This window comes from Athalia rosae, chromosome 2 (genome assembly GCF_917208135.1).
Source record: "Athalia rosae chromosome 2, iyAthRosa1.1, whole genome shotgun sequence".
NCBI lineage: Eukaryota > Metazoa > Arthropoda > Insecta > Hymenoptera > Athaliidae > Athalia > Athalia rosae.
In genome coordinates, this window is record NC_064027.1 from 19493017 (window position 1) to 19519370 (window position 26354).

General features: G+C 49.7%; 1 long non-coding RNA gene across 1 annotated transcript in view; it reads left to right on the plus strand.

The window, feature by feature from the left end:
- Window positions 1-24594, plus strand: part of LOC125500027 — a 38142-nt gene extending 13548 nt beyond the window's left edge. Inside the window, exons 2-3 of the long non-coding RNA XR_007277200.1 lie at window positions 8282-8447; window positions 24476-24594. This is a non-coding gene — a long non-coding RNA (uncharacterized LOC125500027). The remainder of the gene's footprint in view (window positions 1-8281; window positions 8448-24475) is intronic.
- The last annotated feature ends 1760 nt before the right edge of the window (window positions 24595-26354 follow it).

A 26354-nucleotide genomic window follows, 5' to 3' on the forward strand; every position in this document is an offset into this window, starting at 1 on the left:
CCTGCATACCACGCTCCCGGTATTCCATCATCGTCAGAATTGCGGCCGAATGGCGATGAATATTCCGTCGAATCGATTTCGCTTCTACTTTATCCGACGACAGACAGATTCGGCTCATTTCCAACGAATCAAACGTCCGATAATACGACTCGAGCTTAATGATAAAATTTCATTCGTATAATGCATCAGGTGCCTCACAGTGTGAGGAGGTAACGAAGTCCACGCTAAAAATGATCGATTTTCCATCCACGTCACACAAGAGAAAAAGGTGTGGAAGAAGGAGATATTTCCCCATCCCCGCGGCGTACGCATCGATATGGATGGCTCTATTATCCAAACCTCCCCGACATCTCTGCGTTAAACTATCTGCGGAACGTCAGAGCCCCCCGACGCTCGGGACGTTTCCTCTAAACTTCTGGGTTTCCGAGGCGCACTCGGTTTACCGTGATCCGCACCGGGGCGCACAGACAACACGCGATCCCCCTGAGACGTTATAGACTGCATTCGGTTCGGAGTGATAATTGCCGCCCCGTTACACACGCGTATTGATATAATTCCCCGTACCGCCAACGAACGATCCCCGTTCGATCCACGCGCGTACGCGGAGGATAAAACGTTCGCACCCGAAACGTGGGGATATACCGTTGAGTATAACGAAAGCTCCGAATGCGCCTTACGGCCGATATACATATATGTATGTATGTATAGCTGTGTCGGTCGCGATGCCTCGGCGACAAAAAAAGAGGTAAAGCCGCGACGGCGGCGCGGGGTGTGGATAATTTTTGAGCTCTTCTTCATACATTGCCAACCCTCGGACGCGTTTGGGACGGTAGATAAAAGTCGTTTGAATAAATTTCATCGAAATTTATAGCCGAGCGTACGGATCCACGTCAAAATCAACGAGCCAGACTCGGCGGCGACGTCCTGCAGGACGGGAGGAAAAATTCAGTAGGGAGGTAGGTAGGTACCTAAGCCGATTACGGCTTTACCGAATTTATCAGCGTGGAACTATAGCGGCGTGACGCGTGTGCGGGTGCGGGCGCGGGTGCGGCTCTCTTCGCGAATAATTTTATTTTCCGTGGCGAAGAGTACGTAGAATTCAAAATGAACACCTGTGCCGTCGAAGCGGCGCGAGCGATGGGATTAGGCGAGTTATTAGATTTTCCTGATTTAATAGTGGCTGACTCCGAGCCGCGAGGACGGGGGCCGGGGGGGGGGGGGCGCGACGGGTTATAAAGCGAATAACAACCGGACCGGGCGCGGGATTTCAGAGGCATCAAATAACCTGGAAGCTGCAGCTTCCGGAGATCAGGGGAGCTCTTTATGTATCGACTGCCTTTCTTAGGACCCGGATGGCGGGACCCTCGCGCAGGACGTGGAGGAGCCGACGGTCCAGGGAGCGAGGGGAAATCCGTCACAATACGGCATATGGCTCGTGCCCGGCCTCCCTCCTTCCCCGTTCCCGTTCCCGTTCCTCTTCCTCGGTTTCTGGCCAGACCCGACGAGCACGCGCTTAAGCAGCTGCTCTAAACTACAGCCAACGCCACTTGAAAGCGAAGCGCGTCTAAGCTGGTTAAGAGTTGTTGAGCAAAGTTACCGCTCTCCCGATTCGCCTGACTTTTGTTTTGTTTTGTTTTGTTTTGTTTTGTTTTTCTTTTTTTTTTTCCTCTCCTCTCCTCTCCCATCTCTTCTCTCCCTCTCGATAACGTCGTCTCTCCCTCGGTACAGCGTCGTACACTTATCGTCGGTTATCCCATTCAATCGTTGCGCTCGCCTCCGCTATTTCGTAGGGACTCTGCGGACTTTGTCTCTCGAGTTTCCCAACGGTGTTTACGCGTCGTATGACGGGGAGAATGGGACCTTACGGCTACCCTGGATACGGTGAATTGGAATTGTATGTGCTTACGGTCCACCGGATCCCGAATTTTTTGTCATTTTCGTTGATATTTCAGATTATGCTCGGACAGCTTACACTTCGAGTTGCTTACATAATTCATGATTTTTATCCCGAAAACATTTTGAACGAGCTCGCGGCTTCGCGACGCGCGACAGTGGACCGTAAGCTCGAGGGAATAAAGAAAAAAAAAAGCTGTCGACACAAAAAATACATCGTCGGCGGTAATATCTTCGGCGACGCCCCGGCTATCGAATCCTGCATTGCCGTCGCTGCAACCCCGAAAGTCAAATCCCGTTCGCGGTCTCTGGTCGACAAAATCGTCGGAGAAAAAGTGCGATCGACAAAGAGCTTTCTTTTCTCTTCTCTTGGTCGCACGTCGCGCACATTCGTGCACGGGAATGCTCCGTTTGTCGCTTTCTTTTTGTAGCTTTTACCGAGGGGGTTCGTGGCCCCCGTCCACCGCTCCGGTGTCCTTTTTGAAGTCTCTGTTATGTTCGCGTGATTATATCAACTTTATCTGATTTCTAACTTTTTCCGTCAGGCGGAACGCACACTTTGAGATTTAACGACGGTTCGTGTTAACGTCGGGGTGCAACGTCGGGATTACCCCGTTTATTTTTACCTCCCGGTCGGCGTTAATTCGATCGGGTTACCGGGTATTACTTTGAGCGAGCGAGTCCTCAACCACCGCTTGGTTATGTAATTATAGTTGCCGCGAGCCTAGAAACCTATTTCCCTGTTTTATGGGACACTATGCGCGGCGCACCGCGAACCCACCACTTCCTAGACGAGGCTGAAAATTTCACTCAATTTCCGAGTTTCACGCCTCGGTTAAACTCAGGTATATTAGAAAGGTATGCGCGGAGTATCCGTCTACAGGGCGGACCACCTTAAACGTTCCGGTCGAATTATTTTGCGTACCACGGCAGGCGTGACAAGAAAATTTCCAACGTAAGTTGTACCGTATCGCAGGGGACGGAGGATGACGGACGACTACCTTTTAAAACAGAGGCCAAAGTTTTTGAGAATTACATGTGCGTCCGCCATTTCGTCGAATACGAATCGGTTTGTTCTTTTAGCAGACGCATCGATAGAAATCCGACGACCTGCGAAATTCGTATTTATCTTCATTCGTTCGTGATAATGAGATGAAATATAACGAAATTACATCGTGGAATAAAATAGAATGAATTGGCATATGAGAGAAAATGAAATAAGATCGATAGAATCGACGTGAAATGTGATGAAAACGATTGAAATGAAATAAAAATGAATCAAATGAAATAAACGGAATTAAATTGAAACCGTAAGAAGTTGAGAAATGAAACAAAATAACGCGGAGGGAAATAACACGAGGTAAAATGGGGAGAAATTCAATAAATCGGGACAAATGAAACAAGCTGAGAGAAAATGACTAAATAACGTGAAGTCGAGCTGATTATAATTGATGTTTGGAATTGATATATCGTGCGATGTTTTTCAAGTAAGTCACACGTGATGTTCCAAAATAAAAATATGTCACCGGACACTCGGTTAGAATAAAACATCAATTTTCATAAATTTGGTTCGACGTTATTTTATCTCATCCAACTGCGATTCTATTCTGTTTTATTTCGCGTCGTTGCATCTCATTTAGTTTCATTCTATCCGATGAGATCACGAACCTTCGTAGATAAGAGAGCATCTTTATAGGTCGTTGGATTGTATTAATATCGGCTACAACTTTTGGCGGATAAAAGCATCGATCGACGTTCGGAAAAATGGCGAACGGTTGGAATTTTAAACATTCTTCCTTACGTACCTATCTTGGTTCGCGAAAATATTCGAGCGGAACGTTCGAAATGGTCAGCCCTGTACAAATATGTAGACACCGCGTTCCCATACACGCCCGCACACGTTACGCCCCCCTATCCCGTAATCGCCAAGAGTGTTAGCGCGAGCTGTCAACCCGATAATCTAAGCCCTTTACCACGCGGTCGTCCATAATTGAACACCGTTATCGCTGGGGCTATATACACGGTCATCGGAAAACTGGAACGTGTAAAGCGTCGAATCGATCGAGCTTTGGCAAAGAACGACGTCTCATCAGAATCTTGCTTAAACTCATTAACCTTTTACGAGGCCGACATACTTTCCACCCCGGTCCGCGATTGGTCCTCCCGACGTATAACGAAGAGCGCTATAATTCACGATCAACCGGGAACGGACGCGATCCGTCGAACCGAAGAACAACCCGCGCGCTATCGCGTTTAACGACACGCGTGGTCGCCGATCGCCGCTCGAACGAAGTTCGAAAGCTCCGGGGTTCTCGCCCTCGTCGCGTAGTTGCTAGACTCGCGTCGCCCCCGCTGCCCCCGAACGAACCCCGAGCTCCGTGCGTCCGGCAACCAGCCAGTCGAAATAGAGACATCAAGCGGGGCATAATAATGGTGTTGGCCTCTGCGTCGAGCGCGGTGGCTAGTCGCACCTGTCGCGAGCACGGTGGTCCCGACCGACCGACCGACCGACCGACCGACCGACCGACCGACCGACCGACCGACCGTACGACGAGCAAACCGTCCACGTCCTACCTGCACCTTCGATCGACTGCCCGGCGAACATCTCCGCTTCTTGACGCGCCATGTGGTGCTCGCAGGCGTAACCTGCCTCCACCTCCGTCTCCGTCTCCGCCGTCGCCGTCACCCTCGCCTGGCCCGCCGCCGTCGACTCGATCGGCTCGCGCGTTCTTATCGGAGTTGTACCGCGTCGCACCCGATCGCCGGGCATTCCTACGACGACGACGACCACGACGACGACGACGATCGTCAGCGCTCACCGATTACCTATGCCGAAAATCCCGTCTCGCTTACCGTCGGTCACACCCACCAAAGTTCGGGTGAATGACCCGATTACTTAGAGATAGAGTTTTTGTGAAATCATACCGCGACGATACGCCGGAGTTTCGGTGGAACGCGAGACAAGCGATCGCCAATTTTTCACACTCAGATATTCTTATCGCCGCTTATCGACCAACTCATAGTCATAGATCTGGTCACCTGTTTCGCCGATATCGAAAATCTACCAATACTCGCCACCGCGTGTGTCTGATTCGAGCTCATAGCAGCGAGGCGGTACTCGTGAAAAGTGTTACCTATCGCGGAGGCTCCGGTTGTACGCGTCGCGTCTGGTAGGAAATACCAAGGCGCGTCCGTCCGCGGTAGAAAGACGTCGCACATCATACTTAACAAGGTCCCGGTTCACTTCTTATACTTTCCATCAACTCTTAGGCTCGAATCTCTGTTTATCTTTATCTCCTTTGGTTCAGTTTGTCGGCTCGCGGCTGGTACCCGTGATTACAGGGTACCGGCGCTCACCTCAGAACTCGGGTGGTCCACCGTGGGGTCCGTGGCTCGGCCGGCCGTATACGATGCGCGCGCGAGTTGCGAGCCCAACTGCTGCCTCCTCTCTTTTTCTCCGGCTATTCTCCACCCCTTCTGGGCCCCGCTGCGCCCCTTCCTCACTCCCGTTGGCCGGCGGTAACTACCTGTGTCTTATTAGCGATACAGTCGATGCGAAAAGGTTGTCGGCGTACCCGCGCTGATGTGTTAATCAGAGATGTATCGAGTCCAAAGAAACTTGACGCGGTGCTCGACTAATCGCGAGGCAACGCCGCTGCGATTCGAACGGCTCTCGCACGGGACGACGTGGACGCGCGATGCGTTTTTTTTTTTTTTCTTTTTTTTCTTTTCAATCTCGACGTTGCGAACGCGAGAATATTCGGCGCTGTTCACAGGTTGTAACCTGCAGCGAACGTACGCGCATCTGGCTTCCGACTTCAGCGTACCGCCGAAGCTTTTTACTCAATTTCAATGTTACGTATACACGCGGAGCGATATTGCACCTTTCTCGAGGCACCTGAAGCCGCAGGACCACTCGCGTTCCCCTATCCAGCGGGACTCTAGCGGGTTTCTATTAGAAGTTGCACTCGCAGTTACCTTGTCGACTAACGACCGAAAGAGAAAACTCCAACGATTCGCGGAGCGGAGCAACCATAGCCAGCCGATGTAATCCAAAGTGAATTTCGGAGTAAATGCACTCGAAGCTGTTTCCAGCGAATTCACTCCGGTCAGCTTCCCTGTAGCCGAGCTCCATTATTTCGTCTGTTTTTCCAGCGATCGGGAATCGAAGTAGAGATGAAAATGGAAAAATTTAATGGATACCGGCGGCTAGGGCCGACGTATAACGATCGGTAGCGGGTAGGAAACGGCCACAAACCAGAGAACACTGTCTCGCGTGATAACAATTGCGAGCTTACCCTTTGTACAGCTGCGCGAGGGCGGAGAACTTTCTTTCCAATTTATCTACTCGCAAACTTTCGACGGTTACCCTCCGTTTGTATTATTTTTCTTCGTTCCTCCTCACTTTTTTTTCTATCTTACTTCCGCTCGCCGCAACGTTCCGCGAATATGCAGCCGCAACGTGACTATACGGTATAAGGGGAGCGCATCGACGCAAACTCCAGCCCGCGGCGGCGACGAGTCTATCCAAATTAAACGCGGCTGTTTGAACCACTTCCGCCCGTTTCATCGCCCGGTGATATAATTTACCGAGGATTATTAACCGAGGACATGTGGCGCGGCTATGATTACGGGGGAGATTCACTTTTGCTCGGCTTGACCGAACTCGGTATACGTCTAGCCGCGCGCTCCGCGTAACGAGGAAATTCGGAGCAGTCGTCTAGGAGTCTCTGATGTTTCGCCGTGTCAATTTCAAAGGACGAAGACTCCGGTGCTCGAGAATACGAAACGACGCGATAGTCTTATTACCGCCGGTATCCCCGGGCTGATGCGGCAGCGAGCGTTTGTTTGATTGCGAATGCGTGTACTTTGTGCCGCAGCGAGACGGAAGCGTCGCCGCGTCGGTTCGACAATAATTCATAAACTTGGCTCTCAGGGCCTGAATAATTCATCGATTGTCTTTTCTTCCGTATCTTTCGGAATTGTAAGCGAGCTAACGCGAATCACGTTGGCAATGGTTGGTTGTAACCGAATGATAACAACGACCGCGGGTGAGCGAGGGGCGAAGTGGGTAGTAAAAAATGATTATCAAAGTTGACGGGTGAATCGTAACGACCCCACGTCCGACACCTGGCAAACACGCCGGCGGGTCGGTCACATTTGTTTGCTCGGCGAACGACGCGAATTGTGGAGAAAAATTAAAAACTATTTGAGTACATCGCGTGTGTGGCGCGAAGTCGTTTCACCGGCGAGGACGAGGCGGGGGAAGGAATCGCTCCGCGCCCCCCCTCCCCAGGAGGGGGACATCCTCGCGTGAGGTGTTGGTTTATATTACGGGTGTATATACCTGTGCATACGTCGGATCTTCGCTCGTGTCGCGTGTACGTAGGCGCGGCGACGAACGGAGCTGAAGAGAAAATGAAAATAATGAAAATAATGAAAATAATGAAAATAATGAAAAATAAAAAAATCCGCGTCAACCAACGACGCTGCTAAAAACTTCATTACGAATACCAATCTCACATCTAATGAGAGATTCCCAACCGCTCAACTGACCCCGCTCGGCCAAGTTCCCGCTGCGTTTTAGTACTTGCTCGGACGATTCGCTGAGTAACTCGAGTCGTCGCTCGTGACTCGTGTTACGAGCGGTGTTAATACCTCCCGTAACTCGAGTCACGATCCCGCTATTACTATTCCTGCAATCCTTTTTGGAAATTCCGAGATATCGAGAACCTCCCTTCTCCTTCCAGACTTACGTAACCACCCCCACCCAGTTTGAATCTTTGTTAATTTCCATTATTTTGCCGAGTACACAGAGCCGCGGACGTATCCGATTCTGCTAATTAATTTGACGAGAGGACAAAATTGAAAGGATGGGTGGCAGCGTCCGAGATTCGGTTGAGGTATTCGAAAAGGCAGGGGCCTCGGCGGCGGAATGTTTTTCCATAATTCAGAGGGCTGGGAACGGAGCTGCTCGCGGTGTAGGAGGTACGGAAGGTGCCGGGCTATGCAGATACATGTGTGGTCGTTCGGTCGGGTCTCGCGGTCGATTTGAATATCAAAGGCCGCTTAAATCTGACCTACGCCACGATGAATCGTGTTACCTATAGCTTATATACAGGTCCTCACCAAACACAATCTCAAATACCGGGGAGAGAGCCGATGCTGCTAACCAAGCCGGTAACACCCTTGCACTTCGACAAAGGTCCGTACAACGTCTGGGGTATTTTGGGAAGGCGAAACCTTCTCACTTCTGGAATTCTAACTTTCCTTATTCATTCGTCGGATGATCCCGCTCCGGGTCCTAACGCGGGTTAAACTAACTGTTGGCGGTAGGTATAGGGTTGCGGATAATAAATCAGACTACCGGTCGCCCTTATTGTTTCAGCGGGCTTGCACCCGATGGACGTACGGTAGATAAGTAATCGGACAAACGTTGGAATTGTTCGAGCGAAATGCGCATCGTCAGCCTCACGAGGAGACGGAAGGAGGAGCGGAGTTGACTGGGAAAAAAGCCAGCTGGTGTCCGCGCCGCGGTGAAAAGGAGAAACGAGGTGAAAAAAGTACAATAAATCAATGAAATTACCAGTTTTTTTTTTGCTACTGATAGAGATTGTGGGTTGCTTTGCGTGCCACGGCAATTTATTGACTGACGACTTCGCCATACCCGCGGAATAAAGAATAAATATTGCAAGGTATGTGCGCACACACGGCGTATAGTCGGGTTCAAAAGAACGCCAGACATCCGCGAAATGCAGCCAACAAACAAACTGCAAGAAAATGATTGATGTCTTTCAAATTCTGATTGGAAACAAATCCGTAAGAATTTTTTTCTCCGCCGAGCTCCCCCGTCTCGGATTCCAAGCAAATTTCATTCGCCGCCACCGGAGTATCGCGGACGAGCGAACCAGGTGACGGAACGACCTTTACGGAGTAAAATATACTTGCAGCGCGAAAACCTTCGTTTATTTGACCGGCGGGGTCGTAGTTGGCGAACAATTTTTTTTCAGGCGTTCGACTTTTTTTTCATTCCGAATGTCACGTTTGTTTAACACCCCGCGATCTTCCATTGACGTTCGAAAAAGACTTACGGTAATCACAGGGCTGCGAATATTTTACTTACTGCGATATGACATCAGAGCTACTTTGTATCCGACGTATGATGTGTGCGCACTACGAGGGAAGAATGATCGTTATCGACGTTGCAGCGGGAAAGGCATTCCTTATTTACGTTCGCATTTTATTCTCGTTATCGTAATTGGCCAATTATACATTTTACGAGGTTTCCCATGGAAAGTCAAATAGATTCGCCGGCCAGGAAATGTCCCAAGAGTAGTCGGGCCGCGCAACTTTTATATTTCGCAGAGGTCCGAGTTTATTTGGATGTAATTTCACTGAGCAAACAGGGTAGACGGCGCGCGAAGATTCCGGTCCGCCCGGCCGTCGATGCGACGCTGGAAACTTCGAGTTTTAAAATTTTATCGTCAATTCACCGCGGAGCGAAGGTGGAATGGATTTTTCCCCCGAACTGTACCTTATTTGCCGAGTATCACAAGAGGATAGGATAGGAATAGGGAAGAAGAAAAATGAGAAGAAGCGAGAGCGAGAGCGGAAAAAAGAGAGGGAGATGGGAGACAATGGCTATTTTAGTGGGTAGGAAATTACACGGCGGCTTCCACAGGCTCTACAATGGGCAGTTCTTCGGTTGTAAACTATAATAATCATCCTCCCGAGTATACCCACAGCTGGCGTCGTGGAAGTCAACATATCTTCCGTCTCGTTAACCGATTTAACCCAATCGTCCCCGCTACGCCGCAAAAGAACCACTCGGACGCAATACCGGCGCTGACCCTCTGACCGGAATTTTTTGCCTCGCTACTAATCACTCCGTATCGTACGGAGAGCCGCTGCCGCACTCCTGCATTCCTAATCGACTGGCCTCCTACATTTCCGCAACGCGTCGGACAAGATTTCAACCCGTTGGAAACGCTTGATATGTTTTAAGGCGCCGCTGACCGATCGACATTCCATCAATGGTCCGAGGACATCGAGCGTCGAAAATTCGACGAGCTATTCGCACGGGTGGTACGGATATAAAATAGATGGGGGAAATTAATTAACGGTATCGAATCTTCGGACGATTCGAATGGGAAAGCGATGTGCGATGCGCGCCGGTTGAAATAGCGTGAGCGTGACGCGGGGTGGGAGCGGCGTGGAAATAGAAGCTAACCGCGTGGACGACGACGCACGGACGGGATCCGTGATGCATAGAGATGGGCCGGACCTCGCGGCCCCCCGAATCGTTAGTCAATACCTTTTCGCCCGTGTTCGGAGCCTGCAGCTTACCAGAAGACCCTCCGCGAGTTCTGGCCCCCGGTTTCTTACGTTTTACTCGCTTTTGATTGGTGGGGGGTAAAGGAAAGGCTACAAAGGAACGCCGAAAAACAAGTCTAGCGGAACTGTTGGGCCGACCGCGGGCTGCGGCGAAGAAGCTTTCGGGATTCTGCACAGGCTTCAACGAGATCTCGCGGGCCCCGCAGGGCCTCGCTGGACGAAGTGGCGCGTAATTTCGCGCCGGCTTAAGTAAACACGTAGCCCACCCGCGTGTTTTTTCGCCGACGCATTCGTAAACAGATCGAAAACGAACATAGTGTTCGAACTGCGCCCGTTGATGCAACTTTTTTGTTTTTACGAAATGTGAAGAATTGGCAGAATTCAACTGTGATTATCTTATATTCTGGAAAGTCGACTCAGGAATCCGATTCTGAAAGCCGAATTGGTCTGCCTGTATGAAATTGATCGAGTTATCGTCAACGTCTCGCTATACTCTGACAATGGAATATGAAAAATTAAGGATATCTCGATGGGATTCATTCCCAACTTACTTCGATCGACACGCTTTAGTGATTTTCGTCCCGGTTCGCAAAAAAAAAATAATTTTCAAGAAAACATTTCCAAACACGGACATAGTTATCAGAATAGTGGAATTGAAATTTTCCAAACATGTCGCGTGTCATGTACCTATAGTTTATTTTTAACAAAATGGATAATTTCGACGAAAAAAATATTATGGAATACGTATAAATATTGGCAATTGGTTTTTGCTGGGTCCACCTGGGCAAAGATATTGAAAACAGCGGAAACGTAAAAATTCGCAATTTTTAGCATAAATTGTAACTTTTGGAAACTATGACTTTTGGAATTAAGAAGTGGTCCGAGCATGGTTTCCGAGGCCCCTCAAGACGTCGAAAAAAGTTTTATCATGTTTGAAAAATATTTTGGAACAATTGGCCCGTTTGACGTGGTATGTTGCATGTACATGTAATATCGATCGGATGAAGAATGCATGAGAGGAAAGTGATATCGAGATGCGTAAACGTCCAATGTTAGGAGATACCATACGCTGTAGACATAAAATTCAAATTGCGATAACACAAATGTAGATTGACAAAAAAAAAAACTCTGAACATGTGTATGAAATGCGATGATCTGAAATTGAAAAAAAAATTACGGAAGAAAAATTGAAACGACGAATGAAACCAAATGTGGGCTGCGCATCCATGGCTATAGTCATATAAAAAACCAAATGGGGTTGGTTTGTTCCGACTTCCTAGACTATCCGCGTATTTTCATCTCTCCATGCACGCCACTTTGTTTTGCTTCGTAAATATTCGACGTTCTCGTTCATCGAAGACAACAATAGCGCGCCTAAAAGATTCTGGTGCGATTTAAAATTCACCGGGTACAGATACACGAGTAAGTTCGTCCGACACGGGTTACCCGGTGTGTGTATTTTCCTATTCACGTGTTCTTCGCTGCGGAATGAAAAATAGATTGAAATATGCTACACCTCCGGTGCAACTGTAATCTGTCGTCCGTTTCCTCCGATTCAATTGTTTTCCCTGCTTCGGAGAAAGTACTTTCGGTTGCCATGGCGATAAACTATCGGAAAACAGTTATACCCTACCTGCAGCAACCTTTAACCCGAGTCGCTTTGGCCCTTTCGACCCCCGGGTTGAGTTTAAGAGCACCTCGCCCGGCTACGCGCTGGTCAATGAAATGATTCGCACTCGAAACTCGTTCAAGATCGTACCTACATAGGTATACCAGCCCCCGCTGCAGCCTCCTGCATAAAGCTCCTTTTCACTCGTTTCTCCGTGTGAGTTATCTCTCCGATCATCCTTTTCACGCCACCGGGGTCTGTCTACGTAAGCCTTAAGCGTCGTCTGCACAGCTTTTTGCTGAATAGCACCGCTCGCCGGTTCTGAAATGGAGTGTCGCTGCCGCATTGAAATAAGGTTGAAAAAATTCAAACATCGTCAAAACGCGAGGACCTTTCTTTCGCTTCGCTCACTCAGTCGGCTACGAATATGTGACCCAACGTCAGCGTCGCCGCGGTAAACGGAGTCCGGGAGGGACGAGGGGGAAAAAATGAAGAGACCGAGAAAAAACTGTCAGCGATATTAAAGACCTCGGGAAAAAAGTTCCCAGGGAAATGACGGAGAGGAAGCGGTTCGCAGGTGTCGTAGATCATTCGATATTAACGCGCCTGAAAATACGCGAAATCATTGTCGCCGTTTCCTCATTGCCGCGGTATATCTCATCGAGTTCGCGTTCTTGGAAAAATTTCATTCGAAATCCGTCGTCGGAACGGTGAGTTTTATGTAAACGATTCGGGTTGAGCAGGTTGCGCTTGTTCGCAACGGATGTCTTTGGCGCTTATGTCCGTGGTACTTCGCGGCTGACTGATTCGATAGATTGCGGAGGTACTTTAACGCGGCACTCGGCGTGAGGCGGGAGGATAGCGCGGTCTGAGTAAACGAGAGACGAGGACATCCGCCGTGTAGTACGCCGTGGAGTTCGCCGCGGCGGGGTTCGGTTGCGCGAAAGAATATGAAAACCAACAAAAGCTGTGTCAACGGGCGGCTTAATTCAGGCCCAAGGGAGTCTCGCTGCCCTCGCAAATGTCGCCGGGCGATGGGAATGGAACGCGCGAGCCTACCTCGACGAGATTGCGGAGAGCGCTGGTTATACGTACCTGTACGCGACTGAGATAGGGAAGGGGTGCCGCGAAGCAGAGAGCGCAGGGGTGGCTCGGCGTTGAAACGACTCTTTCAACGGTAAGCGCTCAATTACAGGCGCCAACTTGACAAGGAGTGAAAATATTCAGGACCCCCCACCTCCTTCGTTCGCACGGCTCCATCCAATCTCTATTCAGGAGCTAAACTCGTACGCGCACCGTCGGCGATCGCACCTGCCGACAACGCGCGACGATCGAATAGGACGAGAAACGCAGATTTCGTACGTCCGATGGACAAAGCGTACAACCGTTTGTCGTTTTTCTAAACGCGCTTCGGGTGATATCGCTGTAGGGTCGAGGGGTTCCTTCCATCCGGATCGTTGGGATTCCATTTCGCTGTTTCAAATGTGTGCAGGAATTCGGCATGCTTGAATTTTAATATTGATTGGAAGCGTCGCGTTTCGCTATTCGGAATTATCGTTCGCCGCGGCGTCAGGGAGATCAGGCGCCCCGGAACGCGGGTAATATTTAGTCCACCGAGAATTTTTTTTTCGGTAACCAGATACAGCGTGGAGGCGCGGCGACCGCTGCAATGGCAAAGGAGTTGGGTGGTCAAGCCGCACGTGACTCTCAATCTCGACTTGTTAGTCGGCTTTACCTCGCGACTGGTGTCTTCCGATGAGTATTCTCAAAGATGTCCCGCGATCGGAACGGTCGTGACCTCGGCAGCGGTAGAGTACGCAGGGCGTACGCCGCTCCAGAGCCTCACTTTACGTGGTCGCGGTTGGACTCGGACCGACAAAACTTGTATTTTATGGTCAAACTCTTCGCATCGTCTCGCGCTGGCTACCTCGTTAGACCCCGAACCTTATGCTCGAGTCGTGCTGCGAATTTCGCCCGAGATTGCAGTTTGACTCGCGCCAACTGAGGACGGGGGAGCTCGGAAGCGATCGAGTTTAGTTTACGTTTCGGGGTACTTGGCCGTTTTTTAGCCGCCGAGGTACCCCCGCCCTCTCCTGCCCCGCGCGCCTCTCACGTGCGCACGGGATTAATTCTATTGCGGGAGCGGTTGTTGCGTTAGCGGCGTAGAATTTGATCGTTGGCGGGAATCTCCATAACTTACCATCAATCAAATTGACTCTATAATTACGCTAAAATTCTCGTTAGCCGCGCCATCGCTGCGGGTCTTCGGCGGATACCGCGTACCTACATACAATTAATTACCGCCGCTATTCGAGCCGGGGCAACCTTTGTCGTCCGTAATATTATCGGTTTCTCCACCACGCCGAAGAATTCCCTCGGCTCGATTATCGTTTCGAGCTGTTTGTCTTCCGGTAGGGCGTTGAAATTGGTAGGACAGTTGTAAATACAGGGCGAACAGGGAGATGATTCAAAGTTCGGTAAATATATATAAGAAGACGTCTGCGCTCGTCTTTGCTTCCGGGGGACGAGAGGCGATGGGAAAATCGAAAGCGAAACTCGCGAAAACACGATTCAATTCGACCCAAGGCGAAAAAAAACACTCGTGGAACAAACGAATGAATCCGTAATTTCATTCTCGTTATGGTTATTCTTGTATACGCGCGCGGCATTTCATAAAAGTTATACGACCGAAGATAAAGATGGTATCGCTTAACGCCATCGGGCCGAGGGGCGCTAAAAGTAAGCAATAAGATTACGGTTTTATGAATTCCGTTTCCCCCACCGTGCGGTTCCTCGCTCGCGAAAGCACCCCGATATTCCATACAAAACAAACCATGAACACCGCGCGTTATTATAGATCGCGAGATTCCGCCGCCGGTGTAGGCTCGTTTCAGAGGGGTTGGAACACTACCTCGTACGCCTCGGTCTATGAGCTTTTGTTCCGATCGCAAGTTCGCCGTTATACACGTATACACCGGAAGCTTCGTCGCGATCGTTGCTGAAATGTCGTAGAAAATGAGAAAAAACTGTTTGCCCACTCGTTATAGTCTCAGGAGTTATTCGAGTTGATTCGTTGGAGCGCGGCGTCCTCTTTCGGTTTTAATAAGCGTTCGGTTGTACAAACGTCGAGGAGAATCGGATGTACAAATATTCGGAATATCGCGGCGATCGAACGCATTTTGCGCCGACACCGACCCGGTAAACTCGACAGTACCGGCCATTATAACACGTTCAATTGAATTCTAACCCCTGCAGCGTTGCGGGGCGCGAGGCGATAATTGTGAAGGATTATTGGATCTTCGATGCACCGTCGAGTACGTTCGAGCCGTCGGAAGCGAAGGTGGCGTAACTCCATTTTCGGTCAATAATGAGATAGCCGCGGCGTCGCGTCGGTTCGCTCTCGAATCTACGTCTCTTCGAAAATCGACGCTCGCATTTTCTCCACCTTCCCCTTGATCTATAATGTGACTATTTTGAGTTTTCGCTACCGATACCACTCCCCACTTACCAATGCCATTTTCATACCCATAACGGCTCATTTCGATCGACGCAGCTAGTGTACCGAAAAAGCGGCGATAAAAAAGTGATCTCAAAAATCGCGGAGCTTGTGACGAATTTCAATAAATATTCGGTAAAAATGTCGCGCTCGTAAAATCGGTATTCGCATAGCTTCGGTCCGAGGCGTTGCCGCGGGATGTCGAGAGACCGCCGGGGAATTCGTGATCGCGGACGCGGGACTCGGAGGAGGAACGCGAAAACTTCTGGGCCTAATGGCTCGTATGAACAAAACATAATAGATTCTTCGATTCCGGGGCTTCGACGCGGAGGCGACGCGGTCGGCCGGCCGGCCGGCCGGCGTTTCAACGGGTATTAAACGAAACATTCGCCACGGAAAGTTGGCGGGTAAAAGTGGTCGTGGGATTTTAACGGCTGAATCTTTTATGCATGATACGGTGCTCTTTGACGCCACGGTCTCCCCCCCTTCCCCCCCTTCCCACCAACACGCGGACCGAGACAATCCGTACCCCCGAACATTGAACCAATTTCATTAAATTTCTCAACGATTGGAAGTTGCAGCGGATATTGCGGTTGACGATACTCGATACCGCCGCGCCGTTTATGCAAAGCGCGCACAAGACGTTGTTGGCTTCGTCTATCCGCGTATAGCTTGCGCGTATCGAAGTTCGCACCTCCGCGGTGTTTAATCGCTCAAAGGAATACAATGGCGCGTTCTCGTTCGCGTCGGCAAATAGTTCTCGGTCATTAAATATGCGTCGACAGTTTCGAGAAATTCCGGAGAACCGAGTCTGGGATAAAGGAGGAACATCCTTCCCGAGTGCAGCGTCGGCGGTTCGCCGAAAGCACTCCGCGTCGATTCAAATTTTGACAACGTGGGGACAAATTCTAACCCAGTACGTATATCGAAAATCCGAATCGACTCTGGGGGGCGCGGGCGTTTTTGCCGATGATAAATTCCCCCTCCGGTGCAGCCGCGGTAATCAAGTTCCGAGAGTAATCGCGGCCGACCCCCGAGTAGAAGTGTATCGACGAAAAGAAATCCGCGCGGCGGGGAATTGAAATATGAAAATACGGCGGCGAAAAGTCGGAACAGTCGATGTCCGGCGAACGCGCAACTATGTGTAATGCGTGGGGCTCGCCCACGACGGCGGCGCGCTCGGGTGTCAAGAGAGTCGAGTGCAGCCCTCGTAAAATTATTTGCCCGTGCAGCCGTAACCTGCGTCCACCCGCGTACTCGGGGGACCGTGTTATTAACTCTGTACGAACGCATGCGACAGATTCGCACAAAGAATAATAATACATCGCAGGCGCTTTAGGTCGGACCTCGAATCGACACGAGTCGAGTGCCGGTCGGCACCTTCTTCAAACGCGTCTGCTGCACTCGACGTCACTCCCGCTCTTTCGAGTCATCTTCAAAACTCATCCTCGAGATCCGCGCTTCCAGTGGATCCGATATCGTCTGAAAGGTCGGCGGTACTCTCGCGGTCCTCGGCAGCGAGCGGCCCGCAGGAAAAGGTCGACTTGTTTGGATTGAGCGGGGAGCTTCCGTTATGTTTCGATCTCCGAGTCGGCTGTGACCTCCCTGGTCGTTGTCTCTGATTAATCGTCGGTCGGTAGCCGCAGTTTGACGTTTATTTTCGGTTGGGATTCGTTCGGACATTTTCACAGCCCGTCCCCTAGACTCGATCGTCCCAAAAATGGTTCTGGGTGAGTCGACCGGCGAGATCGAAGATGCGTCTGAGCTCCGGTCACTTTGCGCGAGGAGGCGTAATATATGGAAATTGATCTTTTTATGGAGAAGATTGGCAGGCTAAAGGCTTCGGCGCTAGTTTTCTCGCGCGAGATCACTATCTACGTAACGCGAATACATTTTGTCTCCGTATCCCGCGAGACTTTCGCCCGAAATTTTCCCAACCTGATTGAAGCATTTTATTTTCACGCTCTTCCTCCGGGCTATCTGCTTTTAATCTCACTCTTACTTATCTCTGCTTCGGCGGATTCGTTTTTTTCCGAGATTATAGTGATTCGCGAACAGATTGACGTCAACCGCGTTGAAAAGAGAGGGCTCGCCGATCCGACGACGATATTTTCGGTACGTGCGAATCACCGACGCGGGGATGATCGCGGGTCATACTGGATCTTGATTGAGAAGTTCGTCTTGCGAGGGAAAAAAAGAAAGGAATAATTTCGAAGACAGCGCACCTGTCCACTTTTGGATTTCTTCTCGCCTACGTGAGATTCGCAATCGATCGGAATTGCGTGTGACGTCTCTTCCGATTACCAGTTTGTCTATCGAGTCGAGGGTTCGTCCGACGTATGGAAGTATGCGTTCCAGAGCTGCACGGCGGTCGAACACACGCGTAACGCGAGTCTCGCGGGTTTCTCGGTGTGGAAGAAGGTTCTCCGGGTCCTTCGGGTCCTTCGGGTTCCTCGGGCTCGCGGTCGCCGGTCAGATTAAAATGTTATTCTCCGCGGGCGGTCCTATCAAACGACCCGCGCTCCGCTGCATTGGAAATAACGATTTCACTTCTTGCCATTCCGCAGCTTCCATATACGTGCGCCCCTATACCTAGCTATGTATATGAAATCACCGGAGTTCTGGACGATTAGTCATTCGCTCACCGATTCCGATCCTTCCAGATCGACTCTGTGCCAATTGCTCCCCGCGCTTCCCCCGTCGGTGATTCCCTGAATTCGGGCATATTTCGAGCGAAGGAAACACCGCAAAAAGTCTCACGATTCCGACACCGCTTATCGGACGATGAATCCGATGCTAATATCATCGGAACGTCCATGTATGTATTTACGCAATTCGTACCATAGACGCAGCGATTTTGCGATTATCAGAGGCGACACGAATCTGCGCGTTAAACCACGCTACGGTGTCCGAGAGCGACCCTATACATCGCTGTACACGTTATAAATCGTGGGCCGATGTGTTTTTGCAAGGGCGAGGTGACGTTCCGGTTGGGTTCCGATTGGGGTCATTCGAGAATTAACCGCCTGTATATTAATCATCAACCGTTAATTCACCTCACCCGTCGCTGTGTAGGTGAGCTTATCACTCGGCGTGACACAAGCGTATCGCGTATTTGTACCATTGCCTAAAAAAAAAAATCTTCCGATGAATGCTCAATAAAATTTCGATATCGGCGGCACTACGTGGGAGTTCTTCTATCGCGCGGGATTATTCTATACGTGCTCATCGCCTGTCCAGCCTTTCGAGACATAGGTACACCTCCCATTCGCGTAACTTGCTCGGCCTTTGATTACAGGAGAGAAACAAACGAATCGTCGTGTTATTCGACCGGGAATATGGATCGTCGAGAAATAAATGTCGAATATCCAGTCACTCGGATATGGCTTTGTGTAATTCGAGCATACGCCAACGAATGCTAATTCGCCCCATTAATCTCCCCACACTTCCTTGTCCGCCCTACGCCTTCGGTCCCTCGTACCGCGTTTTCGGTCTACTTTATGGCTTTACCTGTACAAAGTGGGGCCACTGCCGTGATATCGAAAAGCTCGCGTCGGTTCTGACGAATGACCGAGCATTGGGGTAGATCCATCACCGCCACGGCTAAGGTTACAATCTTCTGCGACCCACAAATCGGGACCAACAAATCGAAAACCAATTTGATCCCCGCCGAATGCGCTTCGATACTGCACCGGAAAAAGTCGGGAGTCCAATCGATTCCGTTGCTTCGTCGTCCCCGTCTCGGGAAAACGTACCAAAGACTGAGTCGGGCTCGATAATTGACTATTCGCCGAGGCCGCGCACCCGTCGAACTTTACAGATGTTGCATGCGGAAGTTGAACCGAGTGTTAGGGAAAACTGAAAATTTCGGTACCTCGCCTATGCCGGATGGATGTACGTACACGTATCGTAATCCGATTCTTCACTTTCCTCCCCAAGGTTGCCTCCGCTGAATTTTTATAACCTCAATTTTATTTATTATATATATTTATTCACGGTGAACACACCCCAGAGCAAAGATATCCGTCACTCCGGTGCGAACGTATCCACGATTCGATTTCTCCAACCAAAACGAATTCGAACCGCGGTGCATGGAGATAGTCCCTCTCTTAATAATTTGTAATCGGTGGGTATTGTTGCGATTTTAGTAGCTACAGAGATAAAAAATTGTCAACATCCTTCGGCTAAGTTATGCTACTAATGAAACCAGTCGAGACGTCTCCGTTCTTCCGTTTCTAAAATGATAAAATTGACGATTCGATTTTCGAAATTAAAAATCGAATACCGAGCGGATCAGAGATGAAGATAGATGCGCGCGGCGAGGAACGCGTTCGTAGGTTCGGTGGATGTTTGTTGTCCCACACACGCGTACGTACGTTCGGCATCGAGGTATAGCGTGGTCTCTGGGCGAGGTTTATGTACTGCGGAGAACCGCGCGAATCGAACCTTTGCGGTCGTGCATATGTATATCTGCCTGCAAAGTGCAAGAAAGTGGCGCAAAAACCAAGTTCGAGCGGAGGCATGCGGCTTACAGCTGCCAACTGAGTCGGTTTGATATTAAATCATCATAAATTTGCATAGCGAATTGGCGTAATGACTCCTAGAAGGTCCGGGCAGCCGGTCAGGTATTTCAGGTGCATGCTTAGCTCCGCGATTTCTCCCCACTGTCTACTTCGGCCCGCGTCCCGCGTCCCGCTCGCCGCGGAGTGCATATTAACGTGATCCTCTTTGACGCAGTCGAATTCTGGAGTTACGGGTTTAAAGGATATTCGCATCGCTGCTTTCACTGCTCCGTGCAACTCGTGCAAAGCAGGGACAACACGCCATGCCTTGTATAGCGGTGGTATAAATTCGGTCCCATACGGAACGCGAGCGGAACTGTTTGATTATCGGCTAACATATTCCTCGAGGTACCGAAGAGTAGGTAGGTTAGGTACTCGTATCTGCTGCGTCGCAGGAACCGCTCGACTTCTTTCAGCTTCAATTGTGGTCATTACGCAACTCGACTACCCGCAGCTTCTCCTCTTATACGTGTCTCGCTTTATCTCACAATCCGGAGAATACGCGGTGTAATGGAACGAAAAATTATGCAGAGCGCGCGTACGGCGCTAGTTCGCGATAAAAAGACAAAAACTGGTGGGGGGGAGTGAAAAAAGAGCCAAAAAAATAATTAAAAAGATGAACTCGAACAGTGCTAAATTCTGAAGCAAGTCGTCGGGCTGGGGCGTTAGTGGCAGGTGGTTTAAGCAAGCAAAGTTCAACCTGCACGGAAGTAGAGTGGCGCGGAATAATTAAAATAATTAGATTCACTTTAAAGTGGGCACGTGAGAAAAATCTCGAAAGGGTGAACTTTTAAGTAGTTGGCTAAATTTCGCTAAAGTAAATTAATCCAGATTGAAAAGTCAAACTAAGAATAACACAGAGCGTCGATTAAAATAACGTAAAGTTTGATTGGCGACGAGGCTGCAGGTTTGTCTCCGTCTCGAAAAATGAGGCGTCGAACCCGCAATGAATTTGCCACGGCGTTCGACTCGACGCTCACTAAAATTGAAATCTTCCGATTATTCCATGTAATAATATTCTCCATAAAAGGCATTTCTCGCACGTTCGAATTGAAATCGACCTTTTTTAATGATTTTATTCAATTCCTGAAAATTTCCTAAGCACCGCGCCAACTTGTTTGTTTAAATTCCAACAATTAAGTACAACGTAAGTGTAGAACGCTTTTTTGTACAAAAAATAGAACAAGAATAATTTCATCGAACGATGGCTGACGACCCAGCGACAACCGGGCGTACTCGAGTCCAAGTGACAAAAGTTTCTCTGCGATCACCAAGTCATAGCTCGTTAGGAAATTCCCCAGCTGCAGCTGTGTAGGTGTGGATGAGAGAGAAAAAAAAAAAAAAAAACAAATGAAAAAAAATACTATGTGAGGTCAAGCTATAGCCTATGACGCGAAAATATTAATTGGTCTCGAGATAAATAAATTCACATTTCATTTCATCGTGGGGTTTTAATTGAGAATGAACTCACTGCTGTTATGGTAGGAAAAAAAAAAAAATAAATAAAATTCCTCGTCAATCTTTTGATTGAGACCCGACTCATCTCTCGAGTGTTCTCAATCGCTCCAATCGAGAAGAATTCAAAGAAGCTTCGAAACTTACTCCGCGAGGATATCTACGTCGTTCGATTTCCGTCATGATTATTTTCAGTTCGATGGATTTCGGATTTCGATAGAAAAAACGGCAATAATCGCAATCTTTCACACGTACGTGAGATCGAGTGTTCTTATTTTGCGGTCGCAAGCTCCGAATGATAATACAATTGTTGCAAATTTACGTACCTACATGTTTATATAACTCGCGGGGATCGATTATAGCCGTACCCTGCCATTCAACTTGACGAGCGCATCAAGGTTAATAATAATTGAAGGTATTTGATAATATGAAACTTGTTGAAACGAAATGGATTATCCGGTGGCTTCGTAGCTCAATGGATAATTTGAGAACGGGTTGTTGCCGTTTATTGAATATTAGTTTCGCGCACCGGCGTTCCATATACTCTAACTGAATACCGCTGATTGGCATAAAATCCAATAATCCGCTCGACATCACAATCGCAACGGAACTCAGAGAGAATATGGAGAGAACGATAATTATATCACAGACTGTTAATTATTTATATACACACACGATGTTCAACAAATTTCCGTATTCGTTGCCTCTCCATATTCGCGGGCGTACCAACCGACCCCAACTCCCACCCACGTCTCCGTTTCACTTCGCATCACGCTTCCAAAATTATTGACCGTCATTCTTACCTCTCCCCATCCACGAATATAATCGTTCACGCACTCACGCGACATCCCCACCTCAGTTTACCTCCGATTCTGTGTTCGAATGGGTGACAAATCCGCGGAGAGGACGAGACACCCGTTTCTACCAGCGAATCACGACCGCCGGTGTCGTTAATCCGTATGGAAATATCGCGGAATGAAATTGTTGGCTGGCTGAGGTTAAAGAGGATGAAAACGGTCGGTGGCGGTACATGAGGTGCAGACGACGTCACCCCGCGTTCCATCAACCTCTCGACTCGTTCATCCCTTCGGCACGATTCGCTACGTCGCGTCGTCGTCGTCGTTTCGCCGGGGCGAAAGTACCGGCTCGTAAGCGCGAGAATTCACCTGATTCTACATGACGTGATAACTCTCGTTCCAATTAGAGGCTTCGTCTTATAACTTGTAGAAATCTGTACAAGGAGCGGGTTGCGCGTCGAGGGGTTGGTTGGCGAACGCACGCGGTTCGCCTCCGAGTCCGGGGGAGACGCGGGAGATCGTAGAGAGCGGGTTATGGGCTCGGAGTAGCAGATTGCCCGACAAGATTGTGCTCGCGGATGAGTCGGGGGTTCAAAGCGGCCAGCCAAGACTCTCGAACATAAGTAGACAGCCGATGAGAGGAGGTCGTGGGGAGTAAAACTAATCTAGTCAACTCCTCGTTGACATCTTTGAGCGCTAGTGTCGCGCTCGCGAAAGGAGATCGGGGATATCGTCGCTAGAGAGAGAGAGAGAGATCGTTATCTCTCGCTGAGGTGAAGCGACCGCGGCGATCCTCCCATTCGTTAATTTCACCGAGTGATCGGGGAATTTCTCTCCGTAGGGATAGCTCGATTTTTGGGCTTTTGGCGCTTTTCGAACGGGCCACGGCCGCCTCGGCCACTACGTAACTCGTTCCCAAGGAGTGATGTATAACGCTGAAGAGTTGGTAAAAAGTGAAGAAGAATTTATCCTTTTAGGGTATACGAGAGTATAGGTATAGGCATGCGTACGGCAAAATAAAGAGAGCCCTGACCAGCTTGCGGTGTCTTATTTTGGCGCGACTCGGGATGGAACCATTATTTCTCCGACCGAGGACAAGTCGGCGGACCGCTTAGCTTCGGGATACTGCCAAATACAGAAAGACAGCGAGAGTGTCTCTCGCAGCGAGAGTCGTGAAATAAGGCTATCGCGACGGGCCGGCGAAAGACTGGCGCGGACAAAAGTGTGCTTTTCGCGTTGAATTCGGAGAACAGCGGTGCGCGTTCGAAACGAGCCGAGCCCCCGCCGATCTTTTTATCACGCTTACTTTTTGCCGGCGTACATTCTTTCGGGAAATACACCACCCGCGCCCCGTTGTAAAAGCACCACGTTAACCGTTCCGTAGCATTTAAACCTCTAATGGATAGGAACGCCGCGGAATCGGGGGAATTCTATACCGTATAATACCTATGCACGCCCTGCTAAAAACAAACGGCGACCACCTCGTAGTTAACCCGTCACAATCGAACGATCGATCACCCCCCCCCCCCCCCCCCCCCCCGGATGTACAACTCTGACGAAGATCAGAGGTAATCTTTGGGATTTTCATCTACCGAGGCCGCGGCCTCTTTAAACGCGTACACTCGCGCGGAGCCCAGCTTTTTCCGCGGTGCTCGTTTCCCCGTCGATATTTTCACCTTTTTTTTTTTCTTTTTTTCTTTCTTTCTTTTTTTTTCATCCACACTCGGGAAAAGAAAAATATTTGGCGTGTAAAACCGTTTCATGTATCGGTGTGTGAGCCCAGCAGATAGAAACCGGGGCTTCCTTCGTGCAAACTTTGTTAGAGAATCCTGTAAAACGAACCCGTTTCTTTTCACTGTGAAATTTTTTTCACATTTTCGCCCGTGCGGGCGTACGGCGTTCGTCGGTGTACCAACTTCAAAAGAGGAGTTGGGTTTCGGTTAATTAGGTAGAGTAGGCCGTCAGGATTGTTAGTAATTACGGTTTGTCGGATCCACCGCGTAAATTCGGTCTGTTTCGCATCCAGTAGTAGTTGGTTAACGTTATCGAATTTCCGTTTCGTAGGTAGAGGAAAGGAAATCGTTTTGGCGTTCGATGCGCATATCGGAACCACGTCGACGAATTACCGATGCGAAGCCTGCGTGGGACATCGATCCCTCAGCGGCATCTTTTGAGCTCGGATTCGCAATTTTAAGATCTTCAATCCTCGTCCGTCCCCTCGTTATTATTGCGCGTATTCCCGCTCACCGATACACCGAAGGGTGGATTAATTGAGCGGAGGTAAGGTACGCGGGATGCTGGAGCTAAATTGGTTTTTCCGTTTTTACAGGGACCGCGCGGAGCAGGATGTCGTTGGAAAAAGAAGAAACAAGAGGGGGGCAAAAAAAAAAGAAAAAAAAAAAAAGAACTGCATCGTCTCTCATGTATAATAAAATATGATGAAACATAGCAATCCCAGTCTCCGAAAAAGCTTCTGCGGAAATAGTCCCGCGCCCTGTCCTAGTCGTAAGTATAACCGCAGGGTATCCGCCCCATAATTCAGTGCGCGCGGGACGGAACCTTGCGCCGCTCGGCTATTCCCTCGGTGTGGATCCGAGTGCAAGGCAAAAGGAGCGAAAGGAGTCTAGCTGAGGAAAATGGAAACCGTATCTCGAATGGGGAAGGTGGGTCGAGCTGAGGGTTCGAGGGTACGAGAGGGATATATTCGACCGAGGACGATTTGTTGGACGAATGACCATGATTTTTTTCGCCTATGGTCTCTCCGCGGTATACTGTACGTGTATACTATTCCTACGAACGCACGTAGACAGACCTATTCCTCGAGTGGGGTCCTCCCAAAGTCTTCCGCTTTGTTTTCCCAAACTTCCCCCGTTTCCGCGCTCAAAGTTTTCCGGGGGAATCGCGAAAACCCCGCAGCGTAGCGTCCCGCAAACTCTCCTTCCAATTTTCGTTAGCTAACCAGTGGTTTCCGCCCGCTAATTTCGTTCCACGGTTCTACCTATAACCGCTTCTAAAACACGTACACCCGGCTGTACGTTTCCAGGTACAACGCTCCCCCCGCTACAAACAAATGCACATGCGCGTTCAGCAACGATACACCGCACCGTGTATGCATATTACCTGCAACATGCGGGTATATAATGCACAAAAGTATACGCGGAAGTTTGCACCGCATGTGCGTACGTACGGCTAGCAGGTTGAGGCGCAGATAAATGGAATCGATTAGTAGCTATCGCAGCGTTTGTGTACAACGAGGTTTCCAGTTGGGGTGGGCAAATCGTACCTCCATTCAACCGAGCACAGCGTCACGTGTACACAGGGATATGCCTACATCCTCGGTGCGTGATGCACACGTATGTTACCTAACCTAACCTACGTACGGTGAACGTCTCTCTTATACCCCCCCCCCCCCCCCCTCCCGTTTGCTCGGCTTAAGCCGGAAACTACGCGGTATGCGCGAACACAAAATGCGGCAACCGTACCGCGGCTCTACGACTGGTCAGGTGGTTAATGTATCGGAACTTTAGTGGGCGCGTCCTCTGGGGTAGAATTTCATCAAGTGTCCCGATATTAAAGGTTGGCTTGGATACCGATACATGCTACTCGTGACTCGAATAAGCGAGTGCTCCGAGGTATTCCGGGGCTTCCGCATCGACCCCCCCTTGCTTTTCGATCGACTTATTCCGAGTCCGGCGATGCTCCGGGTCCCGTCCTACGGAAGCCTCCTATCCCTCGTACTTTTCATACATCGAACGCGAACTCGGATTTCCCTTCTTTTTACCGGCTCTCCGAAATTTTGGACTTTCGCGAAGAATTACCGGAGGGTAGCTATCGATCACTGCACGGTTGGCAAGACGCTTCCAATTAGGCATTCGACCTGGGAAACCGATGGGAGAATAACGTCGCAATTATAGCGGTGCGCGGGGGGGAAAAGGTGTCGGAGCGCACGGCCGATGTTATCAGAGTTCGAAAGTATGGCTCGCCGGCGTGCGTTCCAGAATTCTGGCCCGAGCCGCAGGGTGAATAGTAAAACTCGTCCGACGCGTAGAAGGAGTCACGTTTCCTGTAAAAAAAATCGCCGTCATTTCCCTTTGAAAATACCTCGAATCGGTGGATCTTGAAGAGGATCGTAATGCCCAGTGAGCCCGGCCCCTCGCGCCGAAGAAGTTCAATTTCAGAGTGAAAAAAAAACTTTGCACGACTTATTC